Below are 8,773 nucleotides of genomic sequence, written 5' to 3' on the forward strand. Positions count from 1 at the left end.
TCCAGGATCTTTTGGATTTGCTCTCTCCTTTAAGTTTCCTTCAAGCTTCAGGGTCAGTGAGAAGCCTGACTCAACCTTTTGGAATGGTGGGATTAAGAGTAAGAGCTGGGAACATCCCATGTGCCCATCAACAAATGAATGGGTAGAGAAGCTGTGGTATATTCACACAATGGAATAATACGCTGCATTGAAAAACAAGGAACTCATGCAATATTATCCAAAATGGGTGACCCTGGAGGACATTATGCTGAATGAAATATCTCAGTCACAAAAGGACAAATACTGCATAGTGCCACTGTTGTAAAACAGGACTGACCCAGTGAAACAGGACTGGGTTGGGAGGAACCTGAAAAAAAGAGGGGATAAATAATGTATACTGCATTAAAACAGATGAGAGAGAAAGAATTGTTTAAAAGTAATATAGGATTAGGTATTATTGTCATGATAAGATTACAGAAAAAGAAATGCATAGTAAAGTGGACTGTGGACTTGGGGGGGATTGTATAACAATGAAAGAATGTTTTTTTTCCAAAGAGAAAAACAAATCGGGGGAGAGGTGGGCAGGGAGAAAAATGTGCGACAATGAATGAATGAGGAAAAAATTAAATGGAAAGAATATGCTGATATATATAGAGATAGAGATAGAGATGTTGTTGTTGTTATGTGCCGTCGAGTCGTTTCCGACTCAGATATATATAGATATATATATATACACACACACACACACACACATATACAGCATTAAAAAAAAGTGTCTCTCCATCAGGACCTCCATGTTGACGTCGAGCAGGGGAGAGGAAAGAAGAGAAGGGTCACAAGCAAAGGTTTGGGGGTGGGGAAGGGAGGAGAGGGAGAGAGCCTAGTCAATGAGCTTAGTGAGCTGGGTGGAAGGAGCAGGGCAAGAGGGAGACCCCAGAGAGCAGTCAGGAGATTAAGAAAAGATTTCGAGCCAGGGAATTCCTGATTTAGCCTCCAAGCTTCACAGAAACAGCTCTGGAGTTCCTCAGGGACCTCAGAGGTCCTAGAGAAGTCAGTTCCACTGCCAGTGGCACTGAGACACTGGCTGCTGCCTTCCTCATCTGCTCGCCCACCTCACTGCTGCTCGTGGCTTCACCTCCACTCACCCTGCCTGCAGTTATGCCCGCCTCCGGCTCAGCCTTGCATGGTTTTCTATGATAGTACAAGTATTCTTAGTACTACTCCTTTGTGCATTCTATTAGTGCAAATATATGCTCCCAATCTGTGGCTTATCTTTTCTGTTTCAATTTAAGGACAGAAACCCTTCAGTTTAGCAGGTCTAATTGGATACTCTTTTTACTTTGTAGTTAGTGCTTTGTGTATTTAAGAAAGCCTTCCTTGTTTCAAAGGCAGGAAGCTTTGTAACTTTTCACATTTGGGTCTTTAGGTACTTTGAAGTTGATGTCTGTGAATGGCATGTGCTCGTTCAAAGTTCACCTTCCCTCCTCCTCCCTTTGTGAATACCCAGCTATTTCAGCACCATTTATGGGCAAGTCCACTCTCTCTCCAGTGCTCTGAAGTGTCACCTTGCGCTTAAACCAGGGAGCCTTTTGGTGTGTGTCTCTTTCCACACCAATTTCACACCATGTTGTCATTTAGTTTTGGAAGATCATCTGAAGACGTTTTGCACATTTCAGCTTTAGGCACCTGACATGTTTTGAAGGCTTGCCAAGTGGTGGTTCATTCACTATTGATGTGTATAACAAATTCTCTCAAAACCTGGCCACTTAAAGCAAGAGACATTTATTAATTCCCAGCCTGTGTGGGTCAGGAATCAGGCATGACCTTGCTGGGATCTTCTGGTTCAAGGTCCAATGGCTGATCAGGGTCTCACCTGAAGATCTGTTTGGTGGTGGCTCCGTGGGAGTTGCCTCATGACAAGACAGCTGGCTTCCCCCAGAGTAAGTGGTCTGAGAAAGTGAGGGAGAGCAGTCCAGATGGAAGAGGCAGTCTTTTTGTAACCAAATATTTAAAGTGACATCTCATAATTTCTGCCATACTTTCAGTACACTCAAAGACACTCACTAAGGTTAGCCTGACGTCGTGGGATGGGGATTATAATGGAAAGGGAAGGTCATTAGAGGTCATCTGAAAGGCTGTCTATTACACCAGTTTCTTTTATCCCCAGTATTCCATTTTCTAATTGTTTCTATTATACAGTTTGCATGATGATATTTTAAAAGTTATTTTTTTAAATTCCAGCAACCTTAATAAAGAAAAATTTAAAATAATTCCACAACCTTGCTAAATGCTTATTATATATCTAATAGTTTATATGTAAAGTGTCAAAAATTATTTTTCTTTTTATTGTGATTTTGTTTAAAATTTTAAAATTTTTTTTTATTATTTGTGTGTACCGTCAAATCAGATCTGACTGGTACAGGAGGAGATTGTCCTTCCTTCTCCAGCAGAGCATCTGTTGGATTTGAACTGTGCGCCTCTGGGATTGCAGTGTAGCTTCTTGCCACTAGGCCACCAGAGCTCCCCTAATTGTGATGTTAATGAAAGTTTACAGAAAAGTTGGATTTCCATTCATTCATTGTTGCACATTTTCCCTCCTCTCTGTTTTTTTTTCTTCTTCCCTGATTCTTTATGTATTTATTTTAGTATCGGTGAACGGTGAATTTTGTTTGAAATATATTCAATCTTTGCTGCTAAATTTCATGCCCTTTCTGAACTCTGCCATCCTGGCTCTTATCAAACAGGATTGAATTGTGCTCTCCCAAGGCATGTGCTGTAAATGCGACCCCTATGTTTGGGACTATGATCATCCCATTTCAGAATAGACTGTCTTATAGACTGTCTCTTAACGAGACAGGATTAGTAGAGCGCACACCTCGAGTTCAACTTTCTTCAGCTTTACTTCCTTTTGTTGCTAGAGTTAGGAAAGGAAAGAAGGGCGCCCTTTGTGCTTCACAGGCTGAAAGGACTGAAGAACAAATTCAAGTCTCAAGTTGCAATACTGAAGGAATCCATGGGCAAAACACTGAATGATGCAAGAAGCAAGAAGCAAGCAAGAAGATGGAAGGAATACACAGATCACTGTGCCCCAAAGAATTGATTGATGCACACTCATTTCTGCAAGTAGTGTATGATCAAGCATTGATGTTACTGAAGGAAGACGTCCAAGTGGCACTGAAGGCATTGGCAAAAAATAAGGTCCAAGAGTTGATGAAATATCAATCAAGATGTTTCAACAAACAGATGCAGCCCTGGACATGCTCACTAGTCTATGTCAAGAAACGTGGAAGAGAGCTACCTGATCAATTGACTGGAAGAGATTTCTATTTATTCCCCTCCCCCCCTTTTTTTTTTAAAAAAAAAGATGATCCAAGAGAATGAAATTACCGAGTAATATCATTAATATAACATGTAAGAAAAATCTTGGCTGAAGATTATTTTTAAATGGCTGGAACAGACATCAACAGACTTGCCAGAAATTCAAGCTGGATTTAGAAGAGGCTATAGCATGAGAGATAACATTCCTAATGTCAGATGGTTGAAAGTAGAGAACATCAAAAAATGTTTACTTGTGTTTCATGGATTTTGAAGATCCATCTGACATACTTTGGGCAGGTTTCAAGGAGGGACCACTCATTGGAGAGGGCCGTCATACTTGGAAGGGTAGAGGGACAGGACAAGAGAAGAAGACACTGAATGAGATGGATTGACTCAGTGACTGGGGTAATGGGTTAGGTGTGTCAGAGATGATGAAATTGGCTCAGGATAGAGCACAGTCCGAAGCTGTTGTATATGGGTCACTAGCCCGTTTCTCTTTTTACCGTTTACGTGATGACTTAGGAGAGCGGTCTTACTGGACACAAGGGGTTCAAATGGCCAAGAAGACAGCCTGATTGTAGGACCCAAAGCACTTTATTGCAGATCTGGGAGAGCAGAGAAAATGCTCAAAAACGGCTTCCTTTCCAAAGAGGGTTCTTGGTTTTTATTCTTGGACAAGGAAATAATAATAAAATGTATTATGTTATGTTATGTTATGTTATATATAATATATTATATATGTATTATATTATATTATAATTATTTTTTCCTTGCCCAAGAATATATTTCACTTTTTCTGTAAAATGCTTGTCTGAACATTCAGATTAACACAGATTAGAAAGAAGGATTGGCCATCCACTTCTGAAATAACAGGCCTATGAAAACCCTATGTACAATAGAGCACTTAGAATAACAGAAAGGATGCAGTGCGATTGGCACAGGACAGAGCAGAGTTTAGGGCTATTGTACATAGGGTCACTATGAGTCATAAGCGATTCAATGGCATATAACAACAACAACAACAACAAGAAGAGTTGGAGTTGAGTCTATGGCACATAACAACAACAACAACAGCATTAACTATCCACACACATTTGGTTGTGTGGATCGTAACAAAGTATGGTTAACATTGAGAAGAATGGGAATCCCAGAACTCTTAATTGTGTTCAGATGGAATCTATACATAAGTCAAGAACAAGGGTATATACATGGTTTAAAAATCAGGAAAGGTGTGGGTGAGGTTTGTATTCTTACTCCATGCTGAAAAACAATTCGAAAAACTGGGCTATATAAAGAAGAATGTGGTAGCAGGATTGAAGAAAGAGTTATCAACAACCCGAGATATGCAGACGACACAACTTAGCTTGTAAATAGAGAAGACTTGAAGCACTCAAGAGTACACAGCCTTCCACATGGATCACACCTCAACATTAAAGAAACAAAAATCCTCACCACTGGAACAATAAGCAACATCATGATACACACGGAAAAGGTTGAACGTGTCAACAATCTCCTTCTCCTTGGATCCGTAACCAGCAGCCACGGAAGTTGCAGTCAAGAAACCAAAAGACATACTGGATTGGAGAAACATGTCATCTTTAAGATGTCAGATTAAAGATTCAGGTGCCTTTGATCCACTCTTTGGTGTCTTCAATTGCTTTGTCTGCATCTAAGTGTTGGACAATGATTAAGGAAAACTGAAGAAGAATTGATGCGTTTGAATGATGATATTGGCAGAGTACTGACTAGCCCATGAGCTACCAAACCAATGTGTTCTTGGAGGAAATGCCTCCAGGTTGTTCCTTCGAAGTAAGGGAAGGTGAAACATCATCTCACACATTTTAGGGATGTTGTTGGAAAAGAGCAGTCCTTGGGAAAAAACTTGTTAGGAAAGATAATGAAAGGAAGACACTCGAGGAAATGAATAGACATGATGACTGTATCAAGGAGCTCGAGGAGAGTAGAGATCCCGAGAACAGCACAGGACAGGGCAAGGCTTAGATTCTTTGTTCAGAGAGTGGTAAGCGGCTTGACGGCACCTACAACAGTAACATGCCTTGAGTTAAGCTCCTTTGATACATAAAGGAGATCAAACAAGTAAGTGCAAAAAGGGAGATGAGGAAGAGAGATGCTAAGTTCACCCAGGATCAGAAGCTCAGAAGGAAAAAGGACCTTCCTCCTGCAGCTGCACAGAAAGCAAACCTGCCGCTAGATCTCACCCCCTGAATTCAGACCTCTAGATGCTAAACTGGGAGGAAATAAAGTTCTGTTGGCTAAAGCCACCCGACTGTGGTATTTCTGTTACAGCAGTGCTAGAGAATGAAGGCAACAGGCTTCCCTATCTTGCTACCAATCGCAAAGGGAAAGTGTCCCGCAGTTTCACCTTTAAGTATAGTGTTGGAGTATGGTTCTCTTCACGCCCCTCCTGCAGCCCCGCCAGCCACACTCACAAGCCACATACTTTATCAGCTTTAGGACGTTCTCTCTGTTCCTAGCTGTTAAGACTTGTTTTGTTTAAAGAATGAATGCTGGATTTTGTCAGACCTCTCCCTGGACCAGGAGGCTGTTGTGCAAACAGAGCAGGGGAGCACTGCTTGGTTTAAAATTGAGAAGGGAGGGCTTCAGCATTGTATTCTGTCTTCATATCTATTTAATCTATTTGCTGAGAAAATTATTCAAGAAGCTGGACTCTGTGAAGAGAAGTTTGGCGTCAGGATTGGAGGGAGACTCATCAATAACCTGTGTTATGCAGATGACACAACCTTGCTTGCTGCAAGTGAAGAGGACTTGAAGTCCTTGTTGCAGAAGATCAAGGAATGCAGCCATTGGTATGGATTGTATCTCAATGTCAAGAAGACAAAGATTCTTACCATTGGACCGATAGGCAGCATCATTATGGGTGGAGAGGAGATTGAAACTGTGTACAGCTTCATCTTGCTTGGATCCACAATTAACACCTCAGTACCATCAGTCAGGAAATAAGGAGATGTATTACACTGGGAAAATCTGCAGTTAGGGGCCTCTCCAAATTTTTGAGGAGTAATGATGTCAATTTGAGGACTAAGATGTGTCTGATTCAGACCACAGTCTTTCTTTCGGATTACTTGCTATGCATCTGAGAGCTGGACAATAGATAAGGATGACAGGGAAAGAATTGACGCCTTTGAGCTGTGGGGTGGAGAAGCGCACTGAACATGTCTTGGACGACCAAGAGAACAAACAGATATGTCTTGGAGAGGGTGCAGCCAGAGAGCTCTTTGGAGGCAGAAATGATGAGGCTTCACCTCGCATATGTTGGGCGTTTTGCTAGGAGGGGCTATTCCTTCGAGAAGGATGTGATGTTGGGAAAGGCGAAGGAGAAGATCCTCAACCAGGTGGATTGACACGGCGACTGCTGCAACGTGCTCTTGTGTGTCAGGAAGTGTGAGGACGGCACAGGATGGAACAGGGTTCAGATATTTTGTTTGTAGGGTCACTATGAGTCATGCTTGACCTAACAATAATAATAACAACAACATAGAAGGTGGAGAAAACAATAGCTCCTGTCTTCATCCAAACTCCTCCCCAGATTATTATTCAAACTGATTAATAAGGATCAAAGACCAAAGCTCACAGGATTATTACTCAGCACCGAGAATTGGTCCAGAGTGAAGACCAACTTCAATCGGAGCGCCACACGGCTTTGGCGTTCAGCCAGTCTGAGTCAACATTCTCCAAGGAAAGAAATAGAACAGTCCAAGTTCATGTTCATTTGGTCTCCAGTTGGGAAAGGAAGTAAAACGCCAGCCTCCACCCTTCAAACTTCCTTTAAGTTCAGGAAATAGTTCCCTGGGACACTATGTCACCCCACAACTAGCAAGTGACTTTATTAATAGAGTCTCCTGCTTCTGTGTGCCCAAGAATGTCTCAGAAATAATCTGTGGGTTTTGGTCACATTGGTAAGCTTTCTCCAGCTGCCTCATCATCTGCCAACTCATCACGGAGATCTGGATTTCCTAAATCATCTCCTTCGACACCAACCTCTTCATCACCCCTACTCCATCCCACGCTCAGAGCTCAATTCCTATTACCCCATCCTGCTACTCCTGCCCCCCAAGGTCCAGGCTTCCTTCCTCAGCCCACTTGGTTAGGTCAGCAGGAAATGTCTCAGAGTCAGGTAATGCCTCTTTCTACCACGATAGCATCTATAACTCTAGGAATCACTGTCACCAGGTCATGGCAAACTGTTGGAAATGACTTCATCTATGTAGCCGGTGCTGTTTGTGGAGCCCAGGCTTTGAGGGTTCAAACTCCGTGCCAGGATGTAACACAGCCGCTGCAACTCCAGTGGGAATAAATCTGAGTTGGGCCTCTCACCTCAGGGGGTCTGCTGAGGTAAGAATTGGCAGGTGCGTTGCTGGCTTCTCAAGAAGAAGGCATTCAATTTGGTTTTGGAAAAAAAAATACTTCAAGTCTGTTGTTGTTGCTGTTCGGTGCCATCTAGTTGAGAATGACCCACAGAGACCCCATGAACCCCAGATCTGAACCCTGTCCATCCCATCATCTCTGACACACTTGAGCCCACCCAACCCATCTCGTTGAAGGTCTTCCTCACTTTCACTGATGCCCTATCTTTCCAAACAGGAAGCTTTGCCATCTGATCTCCAAAGAGCACTCTGGCTGCACTTAGTTCCTAAGACACGTTTGCTTGTTCTCTTGGCCCTTCGTGGGACGTTCAGTGCTCTTCTCCAACACCACAGCTCAGAGGCATCAATTCTGCTGTCATTTTTATCCATTGCCCAACTCACAGGTACGTTCAGGAAGCAACTGAAAATACCATGGCTTGGTTCAGGAGTATCTTAGTGTTTGAATGAATATCCTTGCTCTTTTGCACGTGGGAGAATCCCTTGACAGCAGATTTTCCCACGGCAGCATGTCTTCTGATTTCTTCACTGCTGCTGCCATGTTGGTGTGTGCCCTTGAGGAGGAACTGATCCGTAACTGACCCTCCCGTGGGTTTTCAGGAGCCCTTCATCACATGGAAAGAGATTGCCCGTCTTTCTCCCATGGAGCAGCTGGTGGATTTGAACTGCGTACCTTTCCACTGGCAGCGCGTGTCTTTTGATTTCTTGGGCGCTGCTGTTGTTATCAGGTGTCATTGAGTTGTGTGTGACTCATGCAACCCTATGAACAGTCGGCCTGATGTCTGTCCTATCCTGTACCATCCTCATCCTCTCTGACACACTAGAGGCCATTGCTGCAGTCACTGTGTCAATCCATCTAACTGAGGGTCTTCCTCTCCTTCACTGACCCTCCATCCTTCTAAGCATGATGTCGCTTTCCAAGAAATAGCCTTGTTCTGAGTGAGGTATCTCAGTCACAAAGGGCCACTGTTGTAGAATGAGGCTGACATCGGGGTGGGGGTAAGACTGAGAAAAACTGGATGAAATATGTTTATGGCATTGAAGTCTATGGGGGAGAGAATAGTTTAAAAGTA

This window comes from Elephantulus edwardii, unplaced genomic scaffold (assembly GCF_000299155.1).
Source record: "Elephantulus edwardii isolate Elephantulus edwardi_28Jun2011 unplaced genomic scaffold, EleEdw1.0 scaffold00201, whole genome shotgun sequence".
Classification (NCBI taxonomy): Eukaryota; Metazoa; Chordata; class Mammalia; order Macroscelidea; family Macroscelididae; genus Elephantulus; species Elephantulus edwardii.